The sequence below is a fragment of the Amia ocellicauda genome, unplaced genomic scaffold (assembly GCF_036373705.1).
Source record: "Amia ocellicauda isolate fAmiCal2 unplaced genomic scaffold, fAmiCal2.hap1 HAP1_SCAFFOLD_65, whole genome shotgun sequence".
In the NCBI taxonomy this organism is placed as follows: domain Eukaryota; kingdom Metazoa; phylum Chordata; class Actinopteri; order Amiiformes; family Amiidae; genus Amia; species Amia ocellicauda.
The window spans coordinates 160,079-179,846 of NW_027102995.1; the positions used below are offsets into that span (position 1 = coordinate 160,079).

General features: G+C 43.5%; 17 non-coding genes across 17 annotated transcripts; all 17 read left to right on the forward strand.

Moving 5' to 3' along the window:
- The first annotated feature begins 726 nt into the window (after positions 1-726).
- On the forward strand, positions 727-845 carry LOC136740881 (5S ribosomal RNA). The gene has a single exon (XR_010813643.1). It is a non-coding gene; the product is annotated as a 5S ribosomal RNA (ribosomal RNA).
- Positions 846-1,911: 1,066 nt separating this feature from the next.
- Positions 1,912-2,030, forward strand: LOC136741159 (5S ribosomal RNA). Its single transcript, XR_010813907.1, has one exon. It is a non-coding gene; the product is annotated as a 5S ribosomal RNA (ribosomal RNA).
- Positions 2,031-3,088: 1,058 nt separating this feature from the next.
- Positions 3,089-3,207, forward strand: LOC136741171 (5S ribosomal RNA). Its single transcript, XR_010813918.1, has one exon. It is a non-coding gene; the product is annotated as a 5S ribosomal RNA (ribosomal RNA).
- Positions 3,208-4,262: 1,055 nt separating this feature from the next.
- LOC136741036 (5S ribosomal RNA) lies at positions 4,263-4,381 on the forward strand. The gene has a single exon (XR_010813792.1). It is a non-coding gene; the product is annotated as a 5S ribosomal RNA (ribosomal RNA).
- Positions 4,382-5,436: 1,055 nt separating this feature from the next.
- LOC136741125 (5S ribosomal RNA) lies at positions 5,437-5,556 on the forward strand. The gene has a single exon (XR_010813875.1). It is a non-coding gene; the product is annotated as a 5S ribosomal RNA (ribosomal RNA).
- Positions 5,557-6,612: 1,056 nt separating this feature from the next.
- Positions 6,613-6,731, forward strand: LOC136741157 (5S ribosomal RNA). Its single transcript, XR_010813906.1, has one exon. It is a non-coding gene; the product is annotated as a 5S ribosomal RNA (ribosomal RNA).
- Positions 6,732-7,797: 1,066 nt separating this feature from the next.
- Positions 7,798-7,916, forward strand: LOC136740981 (5S ribosomal RNA). Its single transcript, XR_010813739.1, has one exon. It is a non-coding gene; the product is annotated as a 5S ribosomal RNA (ribosomal RNA).
- Positions 7,917-8,982: 1,066 nt separating this feature from the next.
- LOC136741183 (5S ribosomal RNA) lies at positions 8,983-9,101 on the forward strand. Its single transcript, XR_010813929.1, has one exon. It is a non-coding gene; the product is annotated as a 5S ribosomal RNA (ribosomal RNA).
- A 1,056-nt stretch (positions 9,102-10,157) lies between these two features.
- LOC136741194 (5S ribosomal RNA) lies at positions 10,158-10,276 on the forward strand. The gene has a single exon (XR_010813939.1). It is a non-coding gene; the product is annotated as a 5S ribosomal RNA (ribosomal RNA).
- A 1,055-nt stretch (positions 10,277-11,331) lies between these two features.
- LOC136741206 (5S ribosomal RNA) lies at positions 11,332-11,450 on the forward strand. Its single transcript, XR_010813950.1, has one exon. It is a non-coding gene; the product is annotated as a 5S ribosomal RNA (ribosomal RNA).
- A 1,058-nt stretch (positions 11,451-12,508) lies between these two features.
- LOC136741218 (5S ribosomal RNA) lies at positions 12,509-12,627 on the forward strand. Its single transcript, XR_010813962.1, has one exon. It is a non-coding gene; the product is annotated as a 5S ribosomal RNA (ribosomal RNA).
- Positions 12,628-13,682: 1,055 nt separating this feature from the next.
- On the forward strand, positions 13,683-13,801 carry LOC136740882 (5S ribosomal RNA). The gene has a single exon (XR_010813644.1). It is a non-coding gene; the product is annotated as a 5S ribosomal RNA (ribosomal RNA).
- A 1,066-nt stretch (positions 13,802-14,867) lies between these two features.
- On the forward strand, positions 14,868-14,986 carry LOC136740980 (5S ribosomal RNA). The gene has a single exon (XR_010813738.1). It is a non-coding gene; the product is annotated as a 5S ribosomal RNA (ribosomal RNA).
- Positions 14,987-16,052: 1,066 nt separating this feature from the next.
- Positions 16,053-16,171, forward strand: LOC136740927 (5S ribosomal RNA). The gene has a single exon (XR_010813687.1). It is a non-coding gene; the product is annotated as a 5S ribosomal RNA (ribosomal RNA).
- Positions 16,172-17,229: 1,058 nt separating this feature from the next.
- Positions 17,230-17,348, forward strand: LOC136741032 (5S ribosomal RNA). The gene has a single exon (XR_010813788.1). It is a non-coding gene; the product is annotated as a 5S ribosomal RNA (ribosomal RNA).
- Positions 17,349-18,403: 1,055 nt separating this feature from the next.
- Positions 18,404-18,522, forward strand: LOC136741037 (5S ribosomal RNA). The gene has a single exon (XR_010813793.1). It is a non-coding gene; the product is annotated as a 5S ribosomal RNA (ribosomal RNA).
- A 1,055-nt stretch (positions 18,523-19,577) lies between these two features.
- Positions 19,578-19,697, forward strand: LOC136741126 (5S ribosomal RNA). The gene has a single exon (XR_010813876.1). It is a non-coding gene; the product is annotated as a 5S ribosomal RNA (ribosomal RNA).
- The last annotated feature ends 71 nt before the right edge of the window (positions 19,698-19,768 follow it).

The window sequence follows — 19,768 nt, forward strand, 5'->3', positions numbered from 1 at the left end:
AAAGTGTAAAACTTGGGAACATACTTGAGAGCAAAGATCACATTCAATCTCATTCAAGGCACGGATGTGAATGCAACGGGATGAAATTACTGAAATGATGCCTGCCCTCGAAATGTGATGATGGACTACCCGACTCGCCAATAATATTGGGTTCTGGTGTATTGAAATACAGGAGCTGCTGGATTTGTGTGTTTTCTTACCCCCTCACCATAGTTTGTCAAATGTTTAAACAACTGAACTTATATTCAAGGTTTGTTTCTCTTCATATGTTTTACTGGTTTACATTTGTCTCAGCAACCTGTTGAATGATTCTTCTGCTTTCAAAACAAAATGACAACAGGATGAATGCACACACTTGAAAATACAATACATGCAATGTTATGCATCATAGTGATGCAACCTCCTTTCAGTTTCATACTGCATGTCAATTGAAATCCTTACTGAAATGCACACCTTCTCAAGATTGCGCTTGACTGGCGTGTCAGGCACTCAATTACAGCTGTTTTATCAAGACAATGTGTTCGTTTTGTAATATATAGTTCCGGTCTGGTGTGGCACCCCAGCTAACGCACAACGTTGCCACAACGTTTCGTGTTAGCAGGGACTGTCTGCGGCGCGCTGGTGTGTCCCGGACTTTAGAGTAGAGAGACAGTTCAACTGCAAGTATGAGCGGCAGAAACGGATATTGCCTTCCCTTTAAGTAGAGCGTCAGGGACAGCCTCCCTGGCTTACGGCCATACTAGCCTGAATACGCCCGATCTCGTCCGATCTCGGAAGCTAAGCAGGCTCGGGCCTGGTCAGTACTTGGATGGGAGACCACCTGGGAAAACCAGGTGCTGTAAGCTTTTGCATCTTTTACACACCAGAGGGCGACAAATCACGAGTTTTAACTTTGGATACACGCAATTTCATCATTATTTCAGATTTGACTTCCCCAAATACACAGGCATACAATAGATCTTGTTCTCCAACGTAAACGGTCCCTAGTAACTAGGGTACATTCGTAAATAAATTGAGCATCATGGCTAGAAGTGACTAAATGTTGCCTAATCTTTCTCATCGAGAAATGACACAATTACAGCAACACAAAAAGGAACTCCACCGGACAGAGTTCAGTGCTCACAAGGAGCCTCATTCAACACACACGGTTCCATTCCCATTCATGCAAAGCACGAAAGTGTAAAACTTGGGAACATACTTGAGAGCAAAGATCACATTCAATCTCATTCAAGGCACGGATGTGAATGCAACGGGATGAAATTACTGAAATGATGCCTGCCCTCGAACTGTGATGATGGACTACCCGACTCGCCAATAATATTGGGTTCTGGTGTATTGAAATACAGGAGCTGCTGGATTTGTGTGTTTTCTTACCCCCTCACCATAGTTTGTCAAATGTTTAAACAACTGAACTTATATTCAAGGTTTGTTTCTCTTCATATGTTTTACTGGTTTACATTTGTCTCAGCAACCTGTTGAATGATTCTTCTGCTTTCAAAACAAAATGACAACAGGATGAATGCACACACTTGAAAATACAATACATGCAATGTTATGCATCATAGTGATGCAACCTCCTTTCAGTTTCATACTGCATGTCAATTGAAATCCTTACTGAAATGCACACCTTCTCAAGATTGCGCTTGACTGGCGTGTCAGGCACTCAATTACAGCTGTTTTATCAAGAGAATGTGTTCGTTTTGTAATATATAGTTCCGGTCTGGTGTGGCACCCCAGCTAACGCACAACGTTGCCACAATGTTGCCACAACGTGGCGTGTTATCAGGGACTGTCTGCGGCGCGCTGGTGTGTCCCGGGCTTTAGAGTAGAGAGACAGTTCAACTGTAAGTATGAACGGCAGAAACGGATATTGCCTTCCCTTTAAGTAGAGCGTCAGGGACAGCCTCCCTGGCTTACGGCCATACTAGCCTGAATACGCCCGATCTCGTCCGATCTCGGAAGCTAAGCAGGCTCGGGCCTGGTCAGTACTTGGATGGGAGACCGCCTGGGAATACCAGGTGCTGTAAGCTTTTGCATCTTTTACACACCAGAGGGCGACAAATCACGAGTTTTAACTTTGGATACACGCAATTTCATCATTATTTCAGATTTGACTTCCCCAAATACACAGGCATACAATAGATCTTGTTCTCCAACGTAAACGGTCCCTAGTAACTAGGGTACATTCATAAATAAATTGAGCATCATGGCTAGAAGTGACTAAATGTTGCCTAATCTTTCTCATCGAGAAATGACACAATTACAGCAACACAAAAAGGAACTCCACCGGACAAAGTTCAGTGCTCACAAGGAGCCTCATTCAACACACACGGTTCCATTCCCATTCATGCAAAGCACGAAAGTGTAAAACTTGGGAACATACTTGAGAGCAAAGATCACATTCAATCTCATTCAAGGCACGGATGTGAATGCAACGGGATGAAATTACTGAAATGATGCCTGCCCTCGAACTGTGATGATGGACTACCCGACTCGCCAATAATATTGGGTTCTGGTGTATTGAAATACAGGAGCTGCTGGATTTGTGTGTTTTCTTACCCCCTCACCATAGTTTGTCAAATGTTTAAACAACTGAACTTATATTCAAGGTTTGTTTCTCTTCATATGTTTTACTGGTTTACATTTGTCTCAGCAACCTCAGCAAAAATGATTCTTCTACTTTCAAAACAAAATGACAACAGGATGAATGCACACACTTGAAAATACAATACATGCAATGTTATGCATCATAGTGATGCAACCTCCTTTCAGTTTCATACTGCATGTCAATTGAAATCCTTACTGAAATGCACACCTTCTCAAGATTGCGCTTGACTGGCGTGTCAGGCACTCAATTACAGCTGTTTTATCAAGACAATGTGTTCGTTTTGTAATATATAGTTCCGGTCTGGTGTGGCACCCCAGCTAACGCACAACGTTGCCACAACGTTTCGTGTTAGCAGGGACTGTCTGCGGCGTGCTGGTGTGTCCCGGACTTTAGAGTAGAGAGACAGTTCAACTGCAAGTATGAGCGGCAGAAACGGATATTGCCTTCCCTTTAAGTAGAGCGTCAGGGACAGCCTCTCTGGCTTACGGCCATACTAGCCTGAATACGCCCGATCTCGTCCGATCTCGGAAGCTAAGCAGGCTCGGGCCTGGTCAGTACTTGGATGGGAGACCGCCTGGGAATACCAGGTGCTGTAAGCTTTTGCATCTTTTACACACCAGAGGGCGACAAATCACGAGTTTTAACTTTGGATACTCGCAATTTCATCATTATTTCAGATTTGACTTCCCCAAATACACAGGCATACAATAGATCTTGTTCTCCAACGTAAACGGTCCCTAGTAACTAGGGTACATTCGTAAATAAATTGAGCATCATGGCTAGAAGTGACTAAATGTTGCCTAATCTTTCTCATCGAGAAATTACACAATTACAGCAACACAAAAAGGAACTCCACCGGACAAAGTTCAGTGCTCACAAGGAGCCTCATTCAACACACACGGTTCCATTCCCATTCATGCAAAGCACGAAAGTGTAAAACTTGGGAACATACTTGAGAGCAAAGATCACATTCAATCTCATTCAAGGCACGGATGTGAATGCAACGGGATGAAATTACTGAAATGATGCCTGCCCTCGAACTGTGATGATGGACTACCCGACTCGCCAATAATATTGGGTTCTGGTGTATTGAAATACAGGAGCTGCTGGATTTGTGTGTTTTCTTACCCCCTCACCATAGTTTGTCAAATGTTTAAACAACTGAACTTATATTCAAGGTTTGTTTCTCTTCATATGTTTTACTGGTTTACATTTGTCTCAGCAACCTGTTGAATGATTCTTCTGCTTTCAAAACAAAATGACAACAGGATGAATGCACACACTTGAAAATACAATACATGCAATGTTATGCATCATAGTGATGCAACCTCCTTTCAGTTTCATACTGCATGTCAATTGAAATCCTTACTGAAATGCACACCTTCTCAAGATTGCGCTTGACTGGCGTGTCAGGCACTCAATTACAGCTGTTTTATCAAGACAATGTGTTCGTTTTGTAATATATAGTTCCGGTCTGGTGTGGCACCCCAGCTAACGCACAACGTTGCCACAACGTTTCGTGTTAGCAGGGACTGTCTGCGGCGCGCTGGTGTGTCCCGGACTTTAGAGTAGAGAGACAGTTCAACTGCAAGTATGAGCGGCAGAAACGGATATTGCCTTCTCTTTAAGTAGAGCGTCAGGGACAGCCTCCCTGGCTTAGGGCCATACTAGCCTGAATACGCCCGATCTCGTCCGATCTCGGAAGCTAAGCAGGCTCGGGCCTGGTCAGTACTTGGATGGGAGACCACCTGGGAAAACCAGGTGCTGTAAGCTTTTGCATCTTTTACACACCAGAGGGCGACAAATCACGAGTTTTAACTTTGGATACACGCAATTTCATCATTATTTCAGATTTGACTTCCCCAAATACACAGGCATACAATAGATCTTGTTCTCCAACGTAAACGGTCCCTAGTAACTAGGGTACATTCGTAAATAAATTGAGCATCATGGCTAGAAGTGACTAAATGTTGCCTAATCTTTCTCATCGAGAAATGACACAATTACAGCAACACAAAAAGGAACTCCACCGGACAGAGTTCAGTGCTCACAAGGAGCCTCATTCAACACACACGGTTCCATTCCCATTCATGCAAAGCACGAAAGTGTAAAACTTGGGAACATACTTGAGAGCAAAGATCACATTCAATCTCATTCAAGGCACGGATGTGAATGCAACGGGATGAAATTACTGAAATGATGCCTGCCCTCGAACTGTGATGATGGACTACCCGACTCGCCAATAATATTGGGTTCTGGTGTATTGAAATACAGGAGCTGCTGGATTTGTGTGTTTTCTTACCCCCTCACCATAGTTTGTCAAATGTTTAAACAACTGAACTTATATTCAAGGTTTATTTCTCTTCATATGTTTTACTGGTTTACATTTGTCTCAGCAATCTGTTGAATGATTCTTCTGCTTTCAAAACAAAATGACAACAGGATGAATGCACACACTTGAAAATACAATACATGCAATGTTATGCATCATAGTGATGCAACCTCCTTTCAGTTTCATACTGCATGTCAATTGATATCCTTACTGAAATGCACACCTTCTCAAGATTGCGCTTGACTGGCGTGTCAGGCACTCAATTACAGCTGTTTTATCAAGACAATGTGTTCGTTTTGTAAAATATAGTTCCGGTCTGGTGTGGCACCCCAGCTAACGCACAACGTTGCCACAACGTGGCATATTAGCAGGGACTGTCTGCGGCGCGCTGGTGTGTCCCGGGCTTTAGAGTAGAGAGACAGTTCAACTGTAAGTATGAACGGCAGAAACGGATATTGCCATCCCTTTAAGTAGAGCGTCAGGGACAGCCTCCCTGGCTTACGGCCATACTAGCCTGAATACGCCCGATCTCGTCCGATCTCGGAAGCTAAGCAGGCTCGGGCCTGGTCAGTACTTGGATGGGAGACCGCCTGGGGAATACCAGGTGCTGTAAGCTTTTGCATCTTTTACACACCAGAGCGCGACAAATCACGAGTTTTAACTTTGGATACACGCAATTTCATCATTATTTCAGATTTGACTTCCCCAAATACACAGGCATACAATAGATCTTGTTCTCCAACGTAAACGGTCCCTAGTAACTAGGGTACATTCGTAAATAAATTGAGCATCATGGCTAGAAGTGACTAAATGTTGCCTAATCTTTCTCATCGAGAAATGACACAATTACAGCAACACAAAAAGGAACTCCACCGGACAAAGATCAGTGCTCACAAGGAGCCTCATTCAACACACACGGTTCCATTCCCATTCATGCAAAGCACGAAAATGTAAAACTTGGGAACATACTTGAGAGCAAAGATCACATTCAATCTCATTCAAGGCACGGATGTGAATGCAACGGGATGAAATTACTGAAATGATGCCTGCCCTCGAACTGTGATGATGGACTACCCGACTCGCCAATAATATTGGGTTCTGGTGTATTGAAATACAGGAGCTGCTGGATTTGTGTGTTTTCTTACCCCCTCACCATAGTTTGTCAAATGTTTAAACAACTGAACTTATATTCAAGGTTTGTTTCTCTTCATATGTTTTACTGGTTTACATTTGTCTCAGCAACCTGTTGAATGATTCTTCTGCTTTCAAAACAAAATGACAACAGGATGAATGCACACACTTGAAAATACAATACATGCAATGTTATGCATCATAGTGATGCAACCTCCTTTCAGTTTCATACTGCACGTCAATTGAAATCCTTACTGAAATGCACACCTTCTCAAGATTGCGCTTGACTGGCGTGTCAGGCACTCAATTACAGCTGTTTTATCAAGACAAATGTGTTCGTTTTGTAAAATATAGTTCCGGTCTGGTGTGGCACCCCAGCTAACGCACAACGTTGCCACAACGTGGCATATTAGCAGGGACTGTCTGCGGCGCGCTGGTGTGTCCCGGGCTTTAGAGTAGAGAGACAGTTCAACTGTAAGTATGAACGGCAGAAACGGATATTGCCATCCCTTTAAATAGAGCGTCAGGGACAGGCTCGCTGGCTCACGGCCATACTAGCCTGAATACGCCCGATCTCGTCCGATCTCGGAAACTAAGCAGGCTCGGGCCTGGTCAGTACTTGGATGGGAGACCGCCTGGGAATACCAGGTGCTGTAAGCTTTTGCATCTTTTACACACCAGAGCGCGACAAATCACGAGTTTTAACTTTGGATACACGCAATTTCATCATTATTTCAGATTTGACTTCCCCAAATACACAGGCAAACAATAGATCTTGTTCTCCAACGTAAACGGTCCCTAGTAACTAGGGTACATTCGTAAATAAATTGAGCATCATGGCTAGAAGTGACTAAATGTTGCCTAATCTTTCTCATCGAGAAATGACACAATTACAGCAACACAAAAAGGAACTCCACCGGACAAAGATCAGTGCTCACAAGGAGCCTCATTCAACACACACGGTTCCATTCCCATTCATGCAAAGCACGAAAGTGTAAAACTTGGGAACATACTTGAGAGCAAAGATCACATTCAATCTCATTCAAGGCACGGATGTGAATGCAACGGGATGAAATTACTGAAAAGATGCCTGCCCTCGAACTGTGATGATGGACTACCCGACTCGCCAATAATATTGGGTTCTGGTGTATTGAAATACAGGAGCTGCTGGATTTGTGTGTTTTCTTACCCCCTCACCATAGTTTGTCAAATGTTTAAACAACTGAACTTATATTCAAGGTTTGTTTCTCTTCATATGTTTTACTGGTTTACATTTGTCTCAGCAACCTGTTGAATGATTCTTCTGCTTTCAAAACAAAATGACAACAGGATGAATGCACACACTTGAAAATACAATACATGCAATGTTATGCATCATAGTGATGCAACCTCCTTTCAGTTTCATACTGCATGTCAATTGAAATCCTTACTGAAATGCACACCTTCTCAAGATTGCGCTTGACTGGCATGTCAGGCACTCAATTACAGCTGTATTATCAAGACAATGTGTTCGTTTTGTAAAATATAGTTCCGGTCTGGTGTGGCACCCCAGCTAACGCACAACGTTGCCACAATGTTGCCACAACGTGGCGTCTTAGCAGGGACTGTCTGCGGCGCGCTGGTGTGTCCCGGGCTTTAGAGTAGAGAGACAGTTCAACTGTAAGTATGAACGGCAGAAACGGATATTGCCTTCCCTTTAAGTAGAGCGTCAGGGACAGCATTCCTGGCTTACGGCCATACTAGCCTGAATACGCCCGATCTCGTCCGATCTCGGAAGCTAAGCAGGCTCGGGCCTGGTCAGTACTTGCATGGGAGACCGCCTGGGAATACCAGGTGCTGTAAGCTTTTGCATCTTTTACACACCAGAGGGCGACAAATCACGAGTTTTAACTTTGGATACACGCAATTTCATCATTATTTCAGATTTGACTTCCCCAAATACACAGGCATACAATAGATCTTGTTCTCCAACGTAAACGGTCCCTAGTAACTAGGGTACATTCGTAAATAAATTGAGCATCATGGCTAGAAGTTACTAAATGTTGCCTAATCTTTCTCATCGAGAAATGACACAATTACAGCAACACAAAAAGGAACTCCACCGGACAAAGTTCAGTGCTCACAAGGAGCCTCATTCAACACACACGGTTCCATTCCCATTCATGCAAAGCACGAAAGTGTAAAACTTGGGAACATACTTGAGAGCAAAGATCACATTCAATCTCATTCAAGGCACGGATGTGAATGCAACGGGATGAAATTACTGAAATGATGCCTGCCCTCGAACTGTGATGATGGACTACCCGACTCGCCAATAATATTGTGTTTTGGTGTATTGAAATACAGGAGCTGCTGGATTTGTGTGTTTTCTTACCCCCTCACCATAGTTTGTCAAATGTTTAAACAACTGAACTTATATTCAAGGTTTGTTTCTCTTCATATGTTTTACTGGTTTACATTTGTCTCAGCAACCTGTTGAATGATTCTTCTGCTTTCAAAACAAAATGACAACAGGATGAATGCACACACTTGAAAATACAATACATGCAATGTTATGCATCATAGTGATGCAACCTCCTTTCAGTTTCATACTGTATGTCAATTGAAATCCTTATTGAAATGCACACCTTCTCAAGATTGAGCTTGACTGGCGTGTCAGGCACTCAATTACAGCTGTATTATCAAGACAATGTGTTCGTTTTGTAATATATAGTTCCGGTCTGGTGTGGCACCCCAGCTAACGCACAACGTTGCCACAATGTTGCCACAACGTGGCGTGTTAGCAGGGACTGTCTGCGGCGCGCTGGTGTGTCCCGGGCTTTAGAGTAGAGAGACAGTTCAACTGTAAGTATGAACGGCAGAAACGGATATTGCCTTCCCTTTAAGTAGAGCGTCAGGGACAGCCTCCCTGGCTTACGGCCATACTAGCCTGAATACGCCCGATCTCGTCCGATCTCGGAAGCTAAGCAGGCTCGGGCCTGGTCAGTACTTGGATGGGAGACCGCCTGGGAATACCAGGTGCTGTAAGCTTTTGCATCTTTTACACACCAGAGCGCGACAAATCACGAGTTTTAACTTTGGATACACGCAATTTCATCATTATTTCAGATTTGACTTCCCCAAATACACAGGCATACAATAGATCTTGTTCTCCAACGTAAACGGTCCCTAGTAAATAGGGTACATTCGTAAATAAATTGAGCATCATGGCTAGAAGTGACTAAATGTTGCCTAATCTTTCTCATCGAGAAATGACACAATTACAGCAACACAAAAAGGAACTCCACCGGACAAAGATCAGTGCTCACAAGGAGCCTCATTCAACACACACGGTTCCATTCCCATTCATGCAAAGCACGAAAGTGTAAAACTTGGGAACATACTTGAGAGCAAAGATCACATTCAATCTCATTCAAGGCACGGATGTGAATGCAACGGGATGAAATTACTGAAATGATGCCTGCCCTCGAACTGTGATGATGGACTACCCGACTCGCCAATAATATTGGGTTCTGGTGTATTGAAATACAGGAGCTGCTGGATTTGTGTGTTTTCTTACCCCCTCACCATAGTTTGTCAAATGTTTAAACAACTGAACTTATATTCAAGGTTTGTTTCTCTTCATATGTTTTACTGGTTTACATTTGTCTCAGCAACCTGTTGAATGATTCTTCTGCTTTCAAAACAAAATGACAACAGGATGAATGCACACACTTGAAAATACAATACATGCAATGTTATGCATCATAGTGATGCAACCTCCTTTCAGTTTCATACTGCATGTCAATTGAAATCCTTACTGAAATGCACACCTTCTCAAGATTGCGCTTGACTGGCGTGTCAGGCACTCAATTACAGCTGTTTTATCAAGACAAATGTGTTCGTTTTGTAAAATATAGTTCCGGTCTGGTGTGGTACCCCAGCTAACGCACAACGTTGCCACAACGTTTCGTGTTAGCAGGGACTGTCTGCGGCGCGCTGGTGTGTCCCGGGCTTTAGAGTAGAGAGACAGTTCAACTGTAAGTATGAACGGCAGAAACGGATATTGCCTTCCCTTTAAGTAGAGCGTCAGGGACAGCCTCCCTGGCTTACGGCCATACTAGCCTGAATACGCCCGATCTCGTCCGATCTCGGAAGCTAAGCAGGCTCGGGCCTGGTCAGTACTTGGATGGGAGACCGCCTGGGAATACCAGGTGCTGTAAGCTTTTGCATCTTTTACACACCAGAGCGCGACAAATCACGAGTTTTAACTTTGGATACACGCAATTTCATCATTATTTCAGATTTGACTTCCCCAAATACACAGGCATACAATAGATCTTGTTCTCCAACGTAAACGGTCCCTAGTAACTAGGGTACATTCGTAAATAAATTGAGCATCATGGCTAGAAGTGACTAAATGTTGCCTAATCTTTCTCATCGAGAAATGACACAATTACAGCAACACAAAAAGGAACTCCACCGGACAAAGATCAGTGCTCACAAGGAGCCTCATTCAACACACACGGTTCCATTCCCATTCATGCAAAGCACGAAAGTGTAAAACTTGGGAACATACTTGAGAGCAAAGATCACATTCAATATCATTCAAGGCACGGATGTGAATGCAACGGGATGAAATTACTGAAATGATGCCTGCCCTCGAACTGTGATGATGGACTACCCGACTCGCCAATAATATTGGGTTCTGGTGTATTGAAATACAGGAGCTGCTGGATTTGTGTGTTTTCTTACCCCCTCACCATAGTTTGTCAAATGTTTAAACAACTGAACTTATATTCAAGGTTTGTTTCTCTTCATATGTTTTACTGGTTTACATTTGTCTCAGCAACCTGTTGAATGATTCTTCTGCTTTCAAAACAAAATGACAACAGGATGAATGCACACACTTGAAAATACAATACATGCAATGTTATGCATCATAGTGATGCAACCTCCTTTCAGTTTCATACTGCATGTCAATTGAAATCCTTACTGAAATGCACACCTTCTCAAGATTGCGCTTGACTGGCGTGTCAGGCACTCAATTACAGCTGTATTATCAAGACAATATGTTCGTTTTGTAATATATAGTTCCGGTCTGGTGTGGCACCCCAGCTAACGCACAACGTTGCCACAACGTTTCGTGTTAGCAGGGACTATCTGCGGCGCGCTGCTGTGTCCCGGGCTTTAGAGTAGAGAGACAGTTCAACTGTAAGTATGAACGGCAGAAACGGATATTGCCTTCCCTTTAAGTAGAGCGTCAGGGACAGCCTTTCTGGCTTACGGCCATACTAGCCTGAATACGCCCGATCTCGTCCGATCTCGGAAGCTAAGCAGGCTCGGGCCTGGTCAGTACTTGGATGGGAGACCGCCTGGGAATACCAGGTGCTGTAAGCTTTTGCATCTTTTACACACCAGAGGGCGACAAATCACGAGTTTTAACTTTGGATACACGCAATTTCATCATTATTTCAGATTTGACTTCCCCAAATACACAGGCATACAATAGATCTTGTTCTCCAACGTAAACGGTCCCTAGTAACTAGGGTACATTCATAAATAAATTGAGCATCATGGCTAGAAGTGACTAAATGTTGCCTAATCTTTCTCATCGAGAAATGACACAATTACAGCAACACAAAAAGGAACTCCACCGGACAAAGTTCAGTGCTCACAAGGAGCCTCATTCAACACACACGGTTCCATTCCCATTCATGCAAAGCACGAAAGTGTAAAACTTGGGAACATACTTGAGAGCAAAGATCACATTCAATCTCATTCAAGGCACGGATGTGAATGCAACGGGATGAAATTACTGAAATGATGCCTGCCCTCGAACTGTGATGATGGACTACCCGACTCGCCAATAATATTGGGTTCTGGTGTATTGAAATACAGGAGCTGCTGGATTTGTGTGTTTTCTTACCCCCTCACCATAGTTTGTCAAATGTTTAAACAACTGAACTTATATTCAAGGTTTGTTTCTCTTCATATGTTTTACTGGTTTACATTTGTCTCAGCAACCTCAGCAAAAATGATTCTTCTACTTTCAAAACAAAATGACAACAGGATGAATGCACACACTTGAAAATACAATACATGCAATGTTATGCATCATAGTGATGCAACCTCCTTTCAGTTTCATACTGCATGTCAATTGAAATCCTTACTGAAATGCACACCTTCTCAAGATTGCGCTTGACTGGCGTGTCAGGCACTCAATTACAGCTGTTTTATCAAGACAATGTGTTCGTTTTGTAATATATAGTTCCGGTCTGGTGTGGCACCCCAGCTAACGCACAACGTTGCCACAACGTTTCGTGTTAGCAGGGACTGTCTGCGGCGCGCTGGTGTGTCCCGGACTTTAGAGTAGAGAGACAGTTCAACTGCAAGTATGAGCGGCAGAAACGGATATTGCCTTCCCTTTAAGTAGAGCGTCAGGGACAGCCTCCCTGGCTTACGGCCATACTAGCCTGAATACGCCCGATCTCGTCCGATCTCGGAAGCTAAGCAGGCTCGGGCCTGGTCAGTACTTGGATGGGAGACCGCCTGGGAATACCAGGTGCTGTAAGCTTTTGCATCTTTTACACACCAGAGGGCGACAAATCACGAGTTTTAACTTTGGATACACGCAATTTCATCATTATTTCAGATTTGACTTCCCCAAATACACAGGCATACAATAGATCTTGTTCTCCAACGTAAACGGTCCCTAGTAACTAGGGTACATTCGTAAATAAATTGAGCATCATGGCTAGAAGTGACTAAATGTTGCCTAATCTTTCTCATCGAGAAATTACACAATTACAGCAACACAAAAAGGAACTCCACCGGACAAAGTTCAGTGCTCACAAGGAGCCTCATTCAACACACACGGTTCCATTCCCATTCATGCAAAGCACGAAAGTGTAAAACTTGGGAACATACTTGAGAGCAAAGATCACATTCAATCTCATTCAAGGCACGGATGTGAATGCAACGGGATGAAATTACTGAAATGATGCCTGCCCTCGAACTGTGATGATGGACTACCCGACTAGCCAATAATATTGGGTTCTGGTGTATTGAAATACAGGAGCTGCTGGATTTGTGTGTTTTCTTACCCCCTCACCATACTTTCTCAAATGTTTAAACAACTGAACTTATATTCAAGGTTTGTTTCTCTTCATATGTTTTACTGGTTTACATTTGTCTCAGCAACCTGTTGAATGATTCTTCTGCTTTCAAAACAAAATGACAACAGGATGAATGCACACACTTGAAAATACAATACATGCAATGTTATGCATCATAGTGATGCAACCTCCTTTCAGTTTCATACTGCATGTCAATTGAAATCCTTACTGAAATGCACACCTTCTCAAGATTGCGCTTGACTGGCGTGTCAGGCACTCAATTACAGCTGTTTTATCAAGACAATGTGTTCGTTTTGTAATATATAGTTCCGGTCTGGTGTGGCACCCCAGCTAACGCACAACGTTGCCACAACGTTTCGTGTTAGCAGGGACTGTCTGCGGCGCGCTGGTGTGTCCCGGACTTTAGAGTAGAGAGACAGTTCAACTGCAAGTATGAGCGGCAGAAACGGATATTGCCTTCCCTTTAAGTAGAGCGTCAGGGACAGCCTCCCTGGCTTACGGCCATACTAGCCTGAATACGCCCGATCTCGTCCGATCTCGGAAGCTAAGCAGGCTCGGGCCTGGTCAGTACTTGGATGGGAGACCACCTGGGAAAACCAGGTGCTGTAAGCTTTTGCATCTTTTACACACCAGAGGGCGACAAATCACGAGTTTTAACTTTGGATACACGCAATTTCATCATTATTTCAGATTTGACTTCCCCAAATACACAGGCATACAATAGATCTTGTTCTCCAACGTAAACGGTCCCTAGTAACTAGGGTACATTCGTAAATAAATTGAGCATCATGGCTAGAAGTGACTAAATGTTGCCTAATCTTTCTCATCGAGAAATGACACAATTACAGCAACACAAAAAGGAACTCCACCGGACAGAGTTCAGTGCTCACAAGGAGCCTCATTCAACACACACGGTTCCATTCCCATTCATGCAAAGCACGAAAGTGTAAAACTTGGGAACATACTTGAGAGCAAAGATCACATTCAATCTCATTCAAGGCACGGATGTGAATGCAACGGGATGAAATTACTGAAATGATGCCTGCCCTCGAACTGTGATGATGGACTACCCGACTCGCCAATAATATTGGGTTCTGGTGTATTGAAATACAGGAGCTGCTGGATTTGTGTGTTTTCTTACCCCCTCACCATAGTTTGTCAAATGTTTAAACAACTGAACTTATATTCAAGGTTTGTTTCTCTTCATATGTTTTACTGGTTTACATTTGTCTCAGCAACCTGTTGAATGATTCTTCTGCTTTCAAAACAAAATGACAACAGGATGAATGCACACACTTGAAAATACAATACATGCAATGTTATGCATCATAGTGATGCAACCTCCTTTCAGTTTCATACTGCATGTCAATTGAAATCCTTACTGAAATGCACACCTTCTCAAGATTGCGCTTGACTGGCGTGTCAGGCACTCAATTACAGCTGTTTTATCAAGAGAATGTGTTCGTTTTGTAATATATAGTTCCGGTCTGGTGTGGCACCCCAGCTAACGCACAACGTTGCCACAATGTTGCCACAACGTGGCGTGTTATCAGGGACTGTCTGCGGCGCGCTGGTGTGTCCCGGGCTTTAGAGTAGAGAGACAGTTCAACTGTAAGTATGAACGGCAGAAACGGATATTGCCTTCCCTTTAAGTAGAGCGTCAGGGACAGCCTCCCTGGCTTACGGCCATACTAGCCTGAATACGCCCGATCTCGTCCGATCTCGGAAGCTAAGCAGGCTCGGGCCTGGTCAGTACTTGGATGGGACACCGCCTGGGAATACCAGGTGCTGTAAGCTTTTGCATCTTTTACACACCAGAGGGCGACAAATCACGAGTTTTAACTTTGGATACACGCAATTTCATCATTATTTCAGATTTGACTTCCCCAAATACACAGGCATACAATAGATCTTGTTCTCCAACGTAAACGGTCCCTAGTAACTAGGGTACATTCATAAATAAATTGAGCATCATGGCTAGAAGTGACTAAATGTTGCCTAATCTTTCTCATCGAGAAATGACACAATTACAGCAACACAAAAAGGAACTCCACCGGACAAAGTTCAGTGCTCACAAGGAGCCTCATTCAACACACACGGTTCCATTCCCATTCATGCAAAGCACGAAAGTGTAAAACTTGGGAACATACTTGAGAGCAAAGATCACATTCAATCTCATTCAAGGCACGGATGTGAATGCAACGGGATGAAATTACTGAAATGATGCCTGCCCTCGAACTGTGATGATGGACTACCCGACTCGCCAATAATATTGGGTTCTGGTGTATTGAAATACAGGAGCTGCTGGATTTGTGTGTTTTCTTACCCCCTCACCATAGTTTGTCAAATGTTTAAACAACTGAACTTATATTCAAGGTTTGTTTCTCTTCATATGTTTTACTGGTTTACATTTGTCTCAGCAACCTGTTGAATGATTCTTCTGCTTTCAAAACAAAATGACAACAGGATGAATGCACACACTTGAAAATACAATACATGCAATGTTATGCATCATAGTGATGCAACCTCCTTTCAGTTTCATACTGCATGTCAATTGAAATCCTTACTGAAATGCACACCTTCTCAAGATTGCGCTTGACTGGCGTGTCAGGCACTCAATTACAGCTGTTTTATCAAGAGAATGTGTTCGTTTTGAAATATATAGTTCCGGTCTGGTGTGGCACCCCAGCTAACGCACAACGTTGCCACAATGTTGCCACAACGTGGCGTGTTATCAGGGACTGTCTGCGGCGCGCTGGTGTGTCCCGGGCTTTAGAGTAGAGAGACAGTTCAACTGTAAGTATGAACGGCAGAAACGGATATTGCCTTCCCTTTAAGTAGAGCGTCAGGGACAGCCTCCCTGGCTTACGGCCATACTAGCCTGAATACGCCCGATCTCGTCCGATCTCGGAAGCTAAGCAGGCTCGGGCCTGGTCAGTACTTGGATGGGAGACCGCCTGGGAATATCAGGTGCTGTAAGCTTTTGCATCTTTTACACACCAGAGGGCGACAAATCACGAGTTTTAACTTTGGATACACGCAATTTCATCATTATTTCAGATTTGACTTCCCCAAATACACAGGCATACAATAGATCTTGTTCTCCAACGTAAACGGTCCCTAGTAACTAGGGTACATTCATAAATAAATTGAGCATCATGGCTAGAAGTGACTAAATGTTGCCTAATCTTTCTCATCGAGAAATGACACAATTACAGCAACACAAAAAGGAACTCCACCGGACAAAGTTCAGTGCTCACAAGGAGCCTCATTCAACACACACGGTTCCATTCCCATTCATGCAAAGCACGAAAGTGTAAAACTTGGGAACATACTTGAGAGCAAAGATCACATTCAATCTCATTCAAGGCACGGATGTGAATGCAACGGGATGAAATTACTGAAATGATGCCTGCCCTCGAACTGTGATGATGGACTACCCGACTCGCCAATAATATTGGGTTCTGGTGTATTGAAATACAGGAGCTGCTGGATTTGTGTGTTTTCTTACCCCCTCACCATAGTTTGTCAAATGTTTAAACAACTGAACTTATATTCAAGGTTTGTTTCTCTTCATATGTTTTACTGGTTTACATTTGTCTCAGCAACCTCAGCAAAAATGATTCTTCTACTTTCAAAACAAAATGACAACAGGATGAATGCACACACTTGAAAATACAATACATGCAATGTTATGCATCATAGTGATGCAACCTCCTTTCAGTTTCATACTGCATGTCAATTGAAATCCTTACTGAAATGCACACCTTCTCAAGATTGCGCTTGACTGGCGTGTCAGGCACTCAATTACAGCTGTTTTATCAAGACAATGTGTTCGTTTTGTAATATATAGTTCCGGTCTGGTGTGGCACCCCAGCTAACGCACAACGTTGCCACAACGTTTCGTGTTAGCAGGGACTGTCTGCGGCGCGCTGGTGTGTCCCGGACTTTAGAGTAGAGAGACAGTTCAACTGCAAGTATGAGCGGCAGAAACGGATATTGCCTTCCCTTTAAGTAGAGCGTCAGGGACAGCCTCCCTGGCTTACGGCCATACTAGCCTGAATACGTCCGATCTCGTCCGATCTCGGAAGCTAAGCAGGCTCGGGCCTGGTCAGTACTTGGATGGGAGACCGCCTGGGAATACCAGGTGCTGTAAGCTTTTGCATCTTTTACACACCAGAGGGCGACAAATCACGAGTTTTAACTTTGGATACTCGCAATTTCATCATTATTTCAGATTTGACTTCCCCAAATACACAGGCATACAATAGATCTTGTTCTCCAACGTAAACGGTCCCTAGTAACTAGGGTACATTCGTAAATAAATTGAGCATCATGGCTAGAAGTGACTAAATGTTGCCTAATCTTTCTCATCGAGAAATTACACAATTACAGCAACACAAAAAGGAACTCCACCGGACAAAGTTCAGTGCTCACAAGGAGCCTCATTCAACACACACGGTTCCATTCCCATTCATGCAAAGCACGAAAGTGTAAAACTTGGGAACATACTTGAGAGCAAAGATCACATTCAATCTCATTCAAGGCACGGATGTGAATGCAACGGGATGAAATTACTGAAATGATGCCTGCCCTCGAACTGTGATGATGGACTACCCGACTCGCCAATAATATTGGGTTCTGGTGTATTGAAATACAGGAGCTGCTGGATTTGTGTGTTTTCTTACCCCCTCACCATAGTTTGTCAAATGTTTAAACAACTGAACTTATATTCAAGGTTTGTTTCTCTTCATATGTTTTACTGGTTTACATTTGTCTCAGCAACCTGTTGAATGATTCTTCTGCTTTCAAAACAAAATGACAACAGGATGAATGCACACACTTGAAAATACAATACATGCAATGTTATGCATCATAGTGATGCAACCTCCTTTCAGTTTCATACTGCATGTCAATTGAAATCCTTACTGAAATGCACACCTTCTCAAGATTGCGCTTGACTGGCGTGTCAGGCACTCAATTACAGCTGTTTTATCAAGACAATGTGTTCGTTTTGTAATATATAGTTCCGGTCTGGTGTGGCACCCCAGCTAACGCACAACGTTGCCACAACGTTTCGTGTTAGCAGGGACTGTCTGCGGCGCGCTGGTGTGTCCCGGACTTTAGAGTAGAGAGACAGTTCAACTGCAAGTATGAGCGGCAGAAACGGATATTGCCTTCTCTTTAAGTAGAGCGTCAGGGACAGCCTCCCTGGCTTAGGGCCATACTAGCCTGAATACGCCCGATCTCGTCCGATCTCGGAAGCTAAGCAGGCTCGGGCCTGGTCAGTACTTGGATGGGAGACCACCTGGGAAAACCAGGTGCTGTAAGCTTTTGCATCTTTTACACACCAGAGGGCGACAAATCACGAGTTTTAACTTTGGATACACGCAATTTCATCATTATTTCAGATTTGACTTCCCCAAATACACAGGCATACAATAGATCTTGTTCTCCAACGTAAACGGTCCCTAGTAACTAGGGTACATTCGTAAATAAATTGAGCATCATGGCTAGAAGTGACTAAATGTTGCCTAATCTTTCTCATCGAGAAATGACACAATTACAGCAACACAAAAAGGAACTCCACCGGACAGAGTTCAGTGCTCACAAGGAGCCTCATTCAACACACACGGTTCCATTCCCATTCATGCAAAGCACGAAAGTGTAAAACTTGGGAACATACTTGAGAGCAAAGATCACATTCAATCTCATTCAAGGCACGGATGTGAATGCAACGGGATGAAATTACTGAAATGATGCCTGCCCTCGAACTGTGATGATGGACTACCCGACTCGCCAATAATATTGGGTTCTGGTGTATTGAAATACAGGAGCTGCTGGATTTGTGTGTTTTCTTACCCCCTCACCATAGTTTGTCAAATGTTTAAACAACTGAACTTATATTCAAGGTTTATTTCTCTTCATATGTTTTACTGGTTTACATTTGTCTCAGCAATCTGTTGAATGATTCTTCTGCTTTCAAAACAAAATGACAACAGGATGAATGCACACACTTGAAAATACAATACATGCAATGTTATGCATCATAGTGATGCAACCTCCTTTCAGTTTCATACTGCATGTCAATTGATATCCTTACTGAAATGCACACCTTCTCAAGATTGCGCTTGACTGGCGTGTCAGGCACTCAATTACAGCTGTTTTATCAAGACAATGTGTTCGTTTTGTAAAATATAGTTCCAGTCTGGTGTGGCACCCCAGCTAACGCACAACGTTGCCACAACGTGGCATATTAGCAGGGACTGTCTGCGGCGCGCTGGTGTGTCCCGGGCTTTAGAGTAGAGAGACAGTTCAACTGTAAGTATGAACGGCAGAAACGGATATTGCCATCCCTTTAAGTAGAGCGTCAGGGACAGCCTCCCTGGCTTACGGCCATACTAGCCTGAATACGCCCGATCTCGTCCGATCTCGGAAGCTAAGCAGGCTCGGGCCTGGTCAGTACTTGGATGGGAGACCGCCTGGGGAATACCAGGTGCTGTAAGCTTTTGCATCTTTTACACACCAGAGCGCGACAAATCACGAGTTTTAACTTTGGATACACGCAATTTCATCATT